Source organism: Diadema setosum, chromosome 13 (genome assembly GCF_964275005.1).
Source record: "Diadema setosum chromosome 13, eeDiaSeto1, whole genome shotgun sequence".
In the NCBI taxonomy this organism is placed as follows: Eukaryota; Metazoa; Echinodermata; class Echinoidea; order Diadematoida; family Diadematidae; genus Diadema; species Diadema setosum.
The window spans coordinates 21,078,781-21,093,667 of record NC_092697.1 but is presented as its reverse complement, the minus strand read 5'-3'; the positions used below and the strand labels follow the sequence as shown (position 1 = coordinate 21,093,667).

Genomic DNA, 14,887 nt, shown 5'->3' with positions numbered 1-14,887 from the left:
GTGAAGTCTAGTGTTTTAATGTTTTAATATATATATATATATATATATATATATATATATATATATATATATATATATATATATATATATATTATATATACCGTATGTCCGAAAAAAATACAACGGGACCCTCCGCAATGATAACATTAAAAATAGTGAATCAATCCAAATACAATTTCAGGGTATGAAACTATAACTTATTACCCACGTCCTTCAGAAAACCCCATCCGATTTGCTTCAGTGGTCAAAGAGAAATTAGGATTTTTGGAGAGCGTATCAGAAATCCGTTCCGTCCAAGTTCTGTCCATTGTGTTCACACATCAATATGCAGTTCCAAGAGCATCCAAGTGCTAAACTTGGAAGAATCGTATCCACGACATGCTTCAAAATGATTCACTTTTTTTCTGTGACCACTTAACCAAATTGAATGGGGTTTTCTGCAAAACATAGGTAAGATGTTATTTATTTAGACCATGAAATAGCATTCAGACAGTTTAATCATAACCATTGGAAGTTATGAATGCAAAAATGCCATTCTGATTTTTGGGGGACATACTGTATTATATATACAGTGTATATTCATTCTTTCATTCATTTATCTGGCAAAATATAGGTTTTCCCGGTCAATTTCATAATCTTGTCATTCAAATTCCTATTCCGAGGATTCAATTTCGTCATTCCACGCACGCAGCACTGAATCAGCAATCAGATTAAAAATTTCGGTCATTCAAATTCATTATCTGAGTAATCAATTGTTCATTTGCGTCATTCACATCTAAGACAGGAGCACACATTTCAGCAATGAGCATTCAAATTCATTTCAAGTTGGTAACGGAATCTCGTCGGTCATTCAAATTTGTGAAAAGGCAACCATGTTCCAAATAAGTTCATTCAATTTAAAAGAAGTCTTGCATTACAATTTAGTTAGTTTAAGGCCGTGTTGGTGTGTCTTTTTCACTTAGCTTTGAATAAATTGATCTTCATGGTGAAGGTTACATGTTTCGCCATGTAGGTCTACCTCGTCATTCTAACATTATTTTGAACTTCACGAGCATGACTAATGGTAGCCATAAACAGACCCCCAACTGCCCCCATCCTCATCCCATCACCCCATTCTTCCAAAAAAAAAAAAAAAAAAAATGCGTGAATTTGACTTGACGCAAACGAAATAGAACTCACATAAATGAATTTGATTGCTCGAATTCTGAATTTCAATGCCCGAAAATTTTCGCGTGAATGCAATGCGTGAAATTGAATGCACATTCACGAACTGGAATGACAAAAGTATGACATTGACCGGGAAAACCTATATAAAACAATGTACAAATCATGCAAATCGCATAACAGTGAAGCAAATATGACATTAAAGGCCAGAACTCCTAAGAAGCAATTATGTGCTTGTAACTGGAGCACCCCCACCCAAAAAAAAAGAAAAAAAAGAAAGAAATGCTATATTTATTTCTCTGTTATGCAGAGACTCTACTATTGTGTTTTATTTTATGTTTCTTATTTATATTCATACATGAGAGTTCTTATTGAATTATCTTAGAATCTTGAACTTGTATCACTATTTGTATAAATAAGAAACATAGAATGAATATGACGAGATAATTTCGACGGTATATTATAGGTTTTCCCGCCCAATTTCATCAGATTTGCATTCGATTTAATGATGCGAGCATTCATTTTCGAGCGAATTTTAATGATCACCGAGATCAACATTCAAAAAGCTAAGTAGTTCATTCAATTTGAATTCATTAGCATTCGAATTCCTTATTTTGTCACATAAACGTGTAAACAGCGCGTTCAAATTCAAAATGCACGTGCAAACGCTTTTAAATTCGCACCAGCACAGCTGTATGCGATGAACATTAAGGAATTCAAATTAACGAATAGGCAAACATTTACAGCATCTGGGCAGTGTTTTTCGTTGCTGCTCATGTTCTTTGTAAATTCTCCATCTGTTTGAATAATGGTACAACCACTCTCAGACGTACATGCCAAGGTGCCTGGCGCGTCAACAGATCAACGGCTGAAGAGAGACTGAACATCGAAATTAGGAAATTATGAATAATTATGTAAAAGAAAGAATATCCCAATGCAGTGTATTTCACACACATTTCAAACCTCAAACGTGACTGAAAACAAAATCTGTAATACGACTCTAATCACACTTGACATAATCGATGTTCTCATGTGATCTCTCATTATGTTAGAAAAGTCGGAGTTTAATCATTCTGTAAAATAATGTGATATCCATTTTGATGGGGAAATAAAGTGAAACTAGCCGAAAAAAAAACATGAAAAAGAGATGTTGAAATTTGAATAATACACTGAACGTTGATGAATTTGAGATTCATCAACGTAAGAATATTCGTGAGAATTGCATAGAATTACAGGACTTGGTTATGGTAATTGAATTTGAGCGTTCAAAGGTCTAAGTTGTTTGCCTATAAATGAAATTGAAACTGGTATTTGGTGCGAATTTGAACGTCTGTCCAGCTGGCGCGAAATTGAATGCTAACTTTGAACCGTTAAATTGAATGAATTTCGCTCCAAATTGAATGAAATAAAATCTAAAAGGAATGACATGAAATGAAATTGAATACTCAAAGAATTAAAATTTACCGTGAGAGTAGAGCAGTGACAAAAATCCCCTGAATTTGAACGCCTTGTCATTAATTCGAATGCAAATCTGATGAAATTGGGCGGGAAAACCTATACTAACGGTGCAGTTCTATAAAGGGGCTTCATTTCTGCCGGAACATAGACAAAGTCCTAATCAAATATAGAGGTTGTCTGTTAATTAGGTATGGAAATTGGTTCATAAAGTAACCGCTTCGTCGTTATTGGTAAGTAAGATAACATTCCGAGACATGCTTATGATTTCTAGTGGACTGTTGCTCATTTCACTGGCAATGTCAAATAAGTAAACATTACATAAAAAGATATTCTATCATCCATTGATCGTTTTCTGCCGTTAGGTAAGATGTAACTTACTGATTACATGAATTGGTGTATGTCAAGTGTACTAGCATGAGCGCACCCCTGTCCATAACGTGCATGATGTAATCCGAACTTCATGACGTATAGAAATGTACAAAAAGAATGGAAATTTCGGACATTGTTTTCAGACAAAAGATGGCACTGGTGATAAATATTTACTAGTAGGTTAATAATAATCTGTTGTGCTCTTTGTCATTTCGTGTCAGCTCCGTATGAACATCCAGCCACGCAGTATTGAAAACACAATATCAATGGGGTTACTGTACTGCCGACATTTGCTGACAAATCGCGTAAGACAGACATCGTACTGAAATTACGATGCACTGAGGAATAAAAGTTGCTTTGATCACGTGACCGCCATGTCACTTGCAAATTGCTACATCATAATATAGCCTATTACATCGTACATTGTTGTACCATGCATAGAATGTGCATTTTTCTCAATGTCATGGAATGACAGGTTTCTGTCCATTTTTTTTTTAAGAGTTCATTCACATCATTTTGTAGCACATCCGACAGGACTTGGTTTATCTTTACGAATTAAAGGAAATCAGTATTTCGTCATTTTTATTTTTATAACGAAGTAAACAAAATGAGAATAAAAAAAAAAATAAGACAGCGAGCGAATAGGCAGTCTTCAATTTGTCGATACCTCTCAATAAATTGCTTTTACAACAACAATTTAATTCAAGGCATCTTATTCGCTGAAGAGACTTCAACTGAGAATAATAGTAATCATACAATACAATTATTATGTTACTTGTATTTACGATCCGAGGTATACTGCCCTGTGGCATTCTCATGTCTGACTTAGCCAATCCTTTCTGTGCATACTCTGTATTGGCATGGAAGAGGGGTTGTGAGGTTTCCCCTCCACCGCCTCCTCCGAATTTTCAAACCTCGAATTTTCTTTAGCCTTTGATGTATTAGATTTTGAAATAATTTGATCTGTAAATGAAAAAAGCACTCGACTAGTTTATATCTTTTTTTCTCACCATCATAGTGTGAAAATACGCATGCCATTATCGTGATATGTAATTCTGTCACCACTCCATTCACTGCGTTTACTTTGACATGGCCGGTGAGCGCTAACCACCTCCACTTGTAGGTATTACACCGTGAAGACATACATGCGTATACCACGATTTAGACATTCATATTTTCCCAATAATAATTATTTCTTTTATTTTCTTATTGAAAATCGTCAAATATTCCACCTGAAGAGTGCACCATATCATTGAATTTCAGTTCTGAATGTGGAAAAGCTCCCTCATGTGGGAGGAGCTCCTCCCACACCCCATCCCCGATCAGTCACTACGCTCCACCACTTGTGTGTTTCCCGAAAAAAAAAATATATATATATACATTATATATATATATATTGCACATATTAAATTTCTCCCCCAAAAAAAAGAAAAAGAGAAGAAAAGAAAACTGCGTACAGCCATGGTTGAAAACTATTACATCCTGAGACTAAAGGTTTAAGATGGTATATACTGGATTGAAAATCACTAAGTATGATTTTTCCATTATTTGGAATACATTGATGTAACCAAAATGACATGAATATACTTGATCGCGAATATGGCTTGTATGATAATGTATAGCTATATGATATGTATATGGCTTGTGATATATACGAGAAAACTTATAGAGTCAATGACAATTTATTAAACATCATACTTGATAACCTTCAGACATTCGAAAGGCCATAACATTGAAATATCGTAGCCTTCATTTTGTGTGCTTTTCACGCACCTTTTAATGCACGTGTTACTTTCTTGTTACGCTGCATGCTCACGATGTGCACATGATAGTGTTGAAAGTGTTTTCAGTACAACTTAATTTTCAAATGTTTTATGTCTTGCAACTAAAGGTTACTGAGTATAAAATATAGTGATTATCAAAATGAAACGCTCGTGGCTAGTATTCCATTACCAAGTTTATTTGTTGGCAGGCTGGATCAATATCAATATACTTTGTTCCCATCAAGAATATTTTTTTTGCCCTATCCTAGATTCATTTGTTTTCTCATTTCTTTGTGCCAAATGATTTCCATGGAAATTCCTCTTATTTCTTCATTAAAGGACACCAGAAACAAACAGTATTATGGTACGTCTATAGTGGTCCTAAAGTAGTACCTATTTTGCGGTGTTTCCTAGTTCTTACGCGACATGAGTAAATTAATTTGACATTTTTCTCACTCGTATAGCAAATATAATATATATAGAGAGAATAAAAACAAACAAAAAGCAACCAAAAAAAGAATAATAACAAACATACGCACACAAGAAACATGCCGCAATCCGACAAACTTAATGAATGAAAAGAATAGCACAGAAAATGCAATGTCAAAGGTTAGAGTTTAATTTCCTTATATAAAAATGGCAAATCTTCATTTGATTTTAATTCAATTGAGAAATTATTACGAAATCAGATTTGACGTGAAATGCATAATAATTTGTCTTTAATCCTTGCTTAAGTCTCATAATAATGTTTGGTACAATATTCCGTTACTCTTGTACATGCATTATCCTCTTCGTGGAAGGTTGAAGGAAGTAACAACGAAATACTGACAATCTAAAACTCCCGGCATTCCACTTTGCACTGTGTCACCATTGTTATCAGAATACCTCAAGTCAAGATTGATATAAGCTATTGACTGCCAAAAGAAAAGGAACAAACAATAAATTAGCAAATGTTTGCAGATGGTACTTTGATAATCATTTGCATAACTTCGCTTCATGTCTTCACTTGAAATCTCAAATAGGAACAGCTCTGTGATTGTTAGAGCTAGACAAGTCATGTCAAGTCCTAAAGAATGATACCATAACATTCGATGTGAAATCAAAGTGCGATACACACCGAGTGAGAATGTTAATGACACAATGGCAATACCAAGGATCAAACTTATTCAGACAGAGTGTTATTATTTTGAGCCACATTGTCTTCCTTTAAGATGCCTTTGAATAATCTGCAAAGAACATGCCTCCTAAAGTCGAATACAGATGTGTTATGATTTTGTATTTTATGTCGACATTATTACCAGCCGGGATTTTAAAGATGTAGACGTAAGTCGTGTTGCAGGCAAATTTATGTTGTAAGCATGGGAATACTATTTATGATGTCAATGGATTTTGTGTGTGTAAGTGTCAGTTAAATCAGAACGTGTTTGCCATATTGATATGTCTTTCCATAATACTGATAACACTTCATTATTATTATTACTATTATTGTCATTCATAACAAAAGTATCAACCCAAGATTATTGTATTGGCGAAATAAATTATCACTATATTGGTAAATTGATTTCGAATGCCATCTTAGTCTGTACGGATGAAAGCGAGTATAAAGAGAGAGAGAGAGAGAGAGAGAGAGAGAGAGAGAGAGAAAGAGAGAAGTGAGCAGAAGAAGGACAAGGCGTGGCTTATCACACATAGATTTATAAAATGTACATGTTTTGGGTCTCGAGTTGAAACTTTGCCAGTCGCAATGGTGAATCTAATTTCAACAATTTTGGACATTCACAGGATCTTTTTAATTCTTTTTTTATAAATGTAATTTGTAACGATAACGTGAAAGCGTTATACTCAAATTAATGGGATATTATCCACACTTTACGATGTTGTCATTCGATATTGACAATAAAGAGCACGTGATTGCACAATACAGTGATTCTAATATTGATTATCGGTCTCGGATCCATTCCTTCAATAACAATGTCTAACTATCAATTTCAGTGGATGGAGTCTCTGGTATATCACAATGTCTCATAACAGTAATCATCTTTAAAAGCTATTTTCATACGTTGTTTACAGGCTAAAGCATTATTTTATTTATTTTCAAAAGATATGTATTTCTAGATGTTGTGCTATTACAATGGAAGTAATGATTTAAATTGCTCTTTGAGTATATCCTTTTCTTCTCATCTAATGCAATGAGTATTGTACTAAATGATATTATGATAATCACGATGATGAAGACTGAAACAAATGTGGCATTTCATCAGTGATCAGTTTTCCAATGACACACCTTTAAAATGACAAATAGATATCTCTTTATCATGAACATTATTCTATTGTTCGAGGTGTACAAAATTTTGTCAGTCACAACAGCAAAACTGAACTGAATTGTAACACTATGTTCTTTTATATAAATAAACATAATATGACCATTATAATATGAATTATTTTTCTTTGCAAGGGAGTTAGGAATTGGACACCCTGAACAAAAGTGCCTATTTTTGTGTGTTCGGTAAATATGGAACGCACGTGTTGTACACACACACACACACACACACACACAAATTATATGCTTGTACATATATATGCCATAATGAGTAGTAATTATCTTATATACATTGTATGTGTACATAATCATTTTCTCACAAAACAAATAAAAAACTCCAACTTAATCGAAATGACGTAACTCTTTAGCGAACAGATTTTGAGCAAAATAATTTAGCAGGGATATAATATTCCAAAAACCTCGAACTTCGGTATTGACTGAGCTGCTCTGTCATGCATGATCGAGCACACGTTAGAGATAAAAATGGTCAAAAGTCAAAGTGGTCATTTTTTGGGGATCTGTGCGAAACATTCTGTTTTAAGTGTATTTTTCAGTGTTTTCGTTGTTTTATCATTCATCTTTTGACTCCCTCACACCTTTCCTGACATTTTTACGGTTAAAGGTGAGCACAATCACAACAAAAGCATTGTCATAACAAAAGAGAGCGCAGTTTGTTTTGTTTTGTTTTGTTTTTTACCTTAGCAATCCTTAAAGTCATTCATCGTGTTACCACGATTTGCAGGTCTATTGTTTGGTCGAATATATTTCGATTCTATACACTAAGCTGCAAAAAGAAAAAAAAATCAGAAAAGGGCCGCATGAATGATTTTGAGCAAAAAGTTTGACAGAGCGTCGGCTGATTTGTTAATGGATGACGCTAGACCAATGTTTCGAGTTCAGTTGCGTTATTATGTTAATAAATGCGCCCATAACTTCGCACCTTCTTATACCTTCAGGTGAAAGCTACATGATGTGCAGGAACATCACACTAGAGAGAAATAGACAGTGGAAGTCAGTGCGTGTGCCAAATTTTTGCACTGATTGTTATAAGTCCAGCCAATTGTATCTTTTATACTAGTATTTGAATAGAATAAGCTATATAATTCGATCAGAACAGCTTTTTCCATACATCAAATTAAAAGATTGTTTAAACAAAGTTGTGATTTGTCAATAATACAGTCAGTATAGTGTATATTCTGTAGTTTGATTTATGCACATGATTGCGATTTAATTAACATTTCTCCTTTTTTCATCTCCATTCTGTTGAACTTTTGTTCTGGCAAAAATATTAGTTTGACTTACTGTAATATATCTCTGATTTCACAATGGAATTGTATTTCAATTTTTTTTTTCTGTTTATACATTTTGCTGTCTATGGTAGGCTTAATATTATGTGTAATACCCTATTCCGAGCCCCACGGAAGACCCCCTGCTTATTGGTGAATGGGCTACCCCTATAATAAAAGATTATAAATATAACTGAATATACAAATACATAAATAGATAATCAATTTCAGGAATGGCTTTGTTGTTCAGCCCTCCTATAACTGTAAAATCCATTCAGTTAACTGATAGAGTTAACAACAGATGCTGTTTCCTCCATGTAACAGCATGTTTTGTGAACACAAGAGGGAGCCGTTGTACTTTGTGGTTGAGTGAGCACACTGTGAAGATGAAGCAAGAAATGCTAAAAGTGTAGGCCTACTGAAGGGGGTCAAACAATAGATGATGAAACAACAACAGTCAACTTTCACCAGATACTCTACCAGTTACTTTTGATGTAGGATATGTAGGCTTATATCTGTGACAGTAATCATCGTCATCAATATTGCGAGCTATTGTTGCCTTCCAGAGGTGATTTATATTCACAATGAACTTTGAATATTCCCCATTAGAGAATAAAGCAAATAATAATGTTAGTGTATACATTGTATTGTATAAAAATTTTCACTGGTCATAGCCTACCCATTTCTTTTATACTTCTAATACACATAAGAACACAGTAGGTTACATGTGCAGGGAATTGATCTGATGAATATGGTCAGAAAAGAAAGTAACAAAAATAAATATTATTGCTTCAGAAGGCTCGGATGAAGACTTGGCAAAGAAAGTCTGTTGCGGCACCTACAGCGAATACTTCGCTACAAAGAGTATGAATAGTTTGTAAATTGTAAATAAGTTATTGGAATTCAGCAGAGGAAACAGAAGTATAGAGTAGGGAATACTGGATAAAGAATTATACAAAGCTCTAATAAAATCATAATGATAAGCAACATCACGTCAGGTTGACTGAAAGAAAACGTTTGGAATCATTGATTATGTTGGGCCCATTACTTTCCTTCTTGATCTGCATTATTGCATGATCGCTGCTTTTTGTTTCTTCGTCCTGACAGTTGCCTGATATGCCTGATGTCCAAGAATTGCATTGAAAAATGGCATTTAAACAAATTAGTAAGCACTAGCCATTATTGCAGCCAGGTGGCTTTTTCATGCCCCACTTTTTATCACTATAATAACGATCTGCCTTTATTACACATGGCCGGCGGAACGGGAGGGGGGGGGGGGGGATTTTTTGTGCACCATACAAAGGAATACATAAGATGTCATAATTTTGGGTCCCCACTTTTTTTTTTTACCCGGAAGTACGTAAGTGGCACTAAAAAGAAATAGAGATGTTGAGGTGTGAGCGCGGTAATGTTATGTTTTTCCACTGCAGACCTTTTTTTTTGTGTGTGTGTCTTTTTTTTTTTTCTTGTCAGTTAAAGAAACCCGGAAGTGGGCCCCCACATTTGAAATGCTCCGCCGGCCCTGTTACAGGCTACATTGATGTGGTGTGTCATGGTAATCAACGTGCAGTATACTAAAATTAGTTAGATAAGCAAAGATGATAGAGCGTTGTGCGGCGCTCTATATAATTTATTATTTGGCTCAACTCCGAAAGAGCCAAGCTAACTATAACTCTTGCTCTTAAAGGGATGATTAGGGCCTAATAGTATTTCTAAAGATGAGGATTGGGCATTTAACCTTTTTGCGAAATACCGTGAAACCACTCATGAAATAGTACAGAGCATACCATTCTAAGAGGAATTCAAAGTTTATCAAATTTTTTAATGAAAATCGGTTTTGGAATGGCTGAGACATCCAAAAATAAGTAAAACAAAGCGATTGTAATAAAAGCTCGGTCTCATGCACTCGTGGACGCTCTGTTTTGAATATCTCAGCCATTTCAAAGCCAATTTTCATCAAATAAATAATTCCTCACGGAAATTAGATGTTCCTTCACATTTCATAAAAGATTTCTCAGCATCTTACCAAAAATTGTTAGAAACCTGAAATTAGGTCTCAACCAAAATTATATTACGGTACATTGTTTACTCCACATTGCACTTTAGAAAGATGATTAGATAAATATTAGAAGGCCAGACAGCATGATCATGTTGGGCTATATTGCTGTCTGAGAATCTAACTTGTTACAATCGTATAGTTGAGATATAAGAACAAATTCATTGAACATACCAGGCCTAGCGTTAGATCAGTAGGCATATGCCAAGATGTCTGAACAGGTCCTTTCTGTCTGCAAGTTCAGCTTATCAATTGGAAGCTTAGGCAGACTTAACCAGAGGAAGACGAAGAAAAGGAATTCGGAGTGCGCAACTTTGTTACTTAAAATTCGCGATTTACATGAAAATTTTCTCACTCTCTTTACACACATTTAAGTCTTAAGTGTATTACATTATGCTTCTTGAAGACAAACTTTTACTATTTTAGTGGAATTCATGATGCATAGGCCCCTTTCTAGCTGACACATTATTGTCCACTAAATTGTCTTGTTGGGTGTCCAGACAGATTAAACATAATAGAGTTAGATTAGACCATTTGAAAAAAAAAATGTTAACATGCAAAATCTCTTCATTTTTTTTTTTGCGCAAATGTTAGACAATATCAAAGAGAATAATAAAAATTGATGAAGATTAGCACTAACGAGTGCACAGTTTTTGTTAAATCTAAAGACAAAAAAAAAAAAAAAGCCGGCTTCATTGTTGTTACTTCTCCAGGCACCAGTATTATTATAGGTCGCCACCCTTCACGTTTGATAGATCTAACGTAAATGATGAAACATTTTCTTACTTTCATGGATCTTTTGGAAATCTAAATAATGATAAACCTGTTGATGGTTTTGTGTAGCTATTGGTGCAGCTTAAAGGTTCAGTTTACCTTTGGGAGCAGTGATTTGAAAAATGTTCAAGATATCACCTTTCATATTTGTGTAATAGGTCTTTTGTACCACAAAACATCCTCCCATATAAAAGTTTTGCAATAAAGCCTGAAATATAAGGAGACGTCAGTATTTTTCTCAATAAACTGTAACTGTAGAAGGTTTAGTCTGGAAACATTTTTTATTATAACTATTGTTCACATTTTGTACTCTCTAAAAAAAATCGAGTGAAAATATTCACTCTTAAAAGAGTGAATACAAAAAAGAGTGAATTTCGAGTGAAGTTGGAGTGAATTTTGAGTGAAAATGTTCATTTTCACTCATTTTGGAGTGACGTCAGGGATCACTCCCAAATCTTCGAGTGATCCCTGACGTCACTCCAAAATGAGTGAAAATGAGCATTTTCACTCAAAATTCACTCCAATTTCACTCGAAATTCACTCTTTTTTGTATTCACTCTTTTTAGAGTGAAAATTTTCACTCGATTTTTTTTAGAGAGTATATTTAACAATACTTAACATTGATTATACTGGTTCAAATTTTCACAGTGGTTGTTTCTATCCCTAAGTCATATTTTAGAACTATTTTAAAGCACTAATGCTGGGTTTTTGTTTCATCTGCAAATGGTAAATTATGCCTTTAATGCAACGCACCTGCCAGTTCTCAGTTTTACTCATGATTCTTTGCAAAAAATTCCTTCTTCCTTGTCATATAATTTTTAGTGCATGGTGTTATACACTTTTACATCGGGGAAAGTACAGCTCACCTTGAAACTTTACCCGCTCAACGCTAGTTGGCGCACTCCTCAACAGCGTTTTAGAGCTAGAGTGAGACAACGACAGGAATAACAACTAACCATAGAGTCTGTAGCGTAGAAGCCGCTTCGGTCTGTGTATGTAGTGTCTACAATCTGTATCTACAACTGGTTTTACAAGACCACAACGCTGGGAACATTGGGTTAGAAACTTGCGAAACTCATCGTAAGTTTATAAAGTACTCTATTTTTCACAACAAAAATGACAATTACGGCAGTTACCCTCTCGCACACCAGTTATGTTTTGAACTTGCCTTGCCTCTTCAATGCAATTGCAATGTGCTGTGTGTGACCGGAAACCACTGCCGCGCTACTTTTAATTTACTAAGTGTTACTATTAAACGTTAGACTCTAACCGTTAACGCGTTAATCTGTTAATTGGTTAACCAGTTACAATTTAGTCTAACGTTAGTGTACGTTAGATTTAATAACGTTAATGAGAGTCAAGTCTCATGAGTCTGCACGTGAGGTCTAACGTTAGAAAGTCTACTAGATCTATCGTTATATCAGTTCGGGAAACCCACTCACAAGGGGGGCCCCTCCTTATAAGTAACCCGTCCCCCTTATAAGTAACCCCGTCCCCCTTATAAGTAACCCCCGGGGCACCCCTTATAAGGAGTCTCCACGCTTTTTTGCAATGCAACGCGAAAATGAAAGGACTGCGGCAATTTGCTTGATTATGTCCATAAAGCTTCACAAGTTTCCTAGTTACTCACGAAATTTGAGCAAAATCGGTTTGAGGCATCATATCTAAAATCATGGATTTAAATGCGATGTCAAACGACCCATGCGAATGCTGAAATGCGAGCGATTACTGGCGTGAGTGTCGCCAGGCGCGGCGGCGCGGCAATGTTTGAGTGCAGACGTGGCGACTGACCTCCGTACTCGGGTGTAACTTAGGTATAACTAATAAAGACAGAAAAAATATAAATTATTAGTGGAAAAGTGAGCAAAGAAAATGGGATTCCATCGGGATTCGAACCCGAGACCTCCGGATTGCTAGACCGGTGCTCTACCGACTGAGCTATAGAAAGCCCTAGTGCAGTGTTCGTCCCAGAAACCCTTAATTCTCAATGCTCGGGTGGTCAGAAGCTATAGCAGTGTGTTTGTGTGTGACACACACGCACACACTTGAACCTGGCATAAACCCGAAGGATAATTCAACTTGGGGATAAATGCGAGGGATCACCGAAGTGATGCAGCTTTTTGAGTTTGTAACAAATAAAGACAGGTTTATTTGTTACAAACTCAAAAAGCTGCATCACTTCGGTGATCCCTCGCATTTATCCCCAAGTTGAATTATCCTTCGGGTTTATGCCAGGTTCAAGTGTGTGCGTGTGTGTCACACACAAACACACTGCTATAGCTTCTGACCACCCGAGCATTGAGAATTAAGGGTTTCTGGGACGAACACTGCACTAGGGCTTTCTATAGCTCAGTCGGTAGAGCACCGGTCTAGCAATCCGGAGGTCTCGGGTTCGAATCCCGATGGAATCCCATTTTCTTTGCTCACTTTTCCACTAATAATAGGTATAACTACACGCAGCCGCTGTCGCGAATCGCGACAGCGGCTGCGTGTAGTTATACCTAAGTTAACCTTGCTAACGCCGTAACGGGTTAGAGTCTAAGAAAGTTAAATTTTTCTAACACTAATGTTCACAGTTACACTTACAGTCAAGTGGCCAAGCGCCAACTAACGTTTGTGTTGCGGAATGTGGTTGTTGGTGGTGTTAAAGTTAAACTGTAATATTATTATTGAATTTAATTTAGTAATATTATTCATTCGAATTTAATTTAGTAATATTATTCATTCGGCAATTCAACAAACAATACAAGCGGACAGGGATAGACAACCTAACGTTAGAGAACACAAACAGAAAATCGTACTAACGTTAACGGGTTACATGATGCAAAAGAATGTGGTGATGCCAGGTGCATGTTGCTGGTGGCCAGGGGAGGAAAAGGCAAACTTAATTTAACAATTGGATTTGTCAATTTTGTCGTATTAAACGTTAAAGGGATGTAGGCGCTGATGCATGATCAAGATATAGAATTCTAACGCTGTTAGCGTTTGTTCTAGTGATCTAATATTAGTATTGGTGAGGATTGGGCTTTTCACTTTTTGTGAGATAGGGGCCTACCTAACCCTGGCGACGACTTGTATGCAATTTAGTGAAGTACCGGGGTACAGATAATCAAGTGCACTGCGATGCAATGCTTGCAATTCAGTAAACAACTCATCATTCAAAACGACACTTGGACTTGCAACGAAAAGCCACATGTTGTAATACCATATTGTTGAATCTTCTATATGTTCTATGTATCCCTCACCATTACCTCGGAAAACAAGATTAATCGTCATAATCTTTGAGACCATCTCCATGAGATGCGGTTCGCCATTTTGAACATATCACGTAATTAAAATGATCTGCACATGCGCGAATGAATATTATTTTGGTTCTCGGCTAGCCATCCTGTTTTGTTTTGTTTTTTTCCACACGCATACAATGTGTACCTGGTATTATAATATGTTCTATGTTTTATCCATACCTGATCGACAGCAAGGCTGTTAGCGCATGCGCTGTGTAAGTTGTACTACGATTAGCCCGACCAGACGCTGTAAGTATGCTGTGCAAATAAGTACCTACGTACAGCGACTGGGCAGTGTATAGTTATACTATGATACGAAGTGCGGAAGGACTAAAATCTTTTTTTGTTGTTGCTCTGACTAAGAGACATTAAAAAGATTAATTTTGGTTATTTTCTCTCTCTTTTTGGAGAGA

General features: G+C 35.8%; 1 protein-coding gene across 1 annotated transcript in view; it reads left to right on the top strand.

Moving 5' to 3' along the window:
• The first annotated feature begins 12,195 nt into the window (after positions 1–12,195).
• The window catches only part of LOC140237353 (cell cycle checkpoint protein RAD17-like), a 33,099-nt gene continuing 30,407 nt past the window's right edge, over positions 12,196–14,887 (top strand). The window contains exon 1 of the mRNA XM_072317288.1: positions 12,196–12,270. The gene's annotated coding sequence lies outside the window, so the exon portion shown is untranslated. The remainder of the gene's footprint in view (positions 12,271–14,887) is intronic.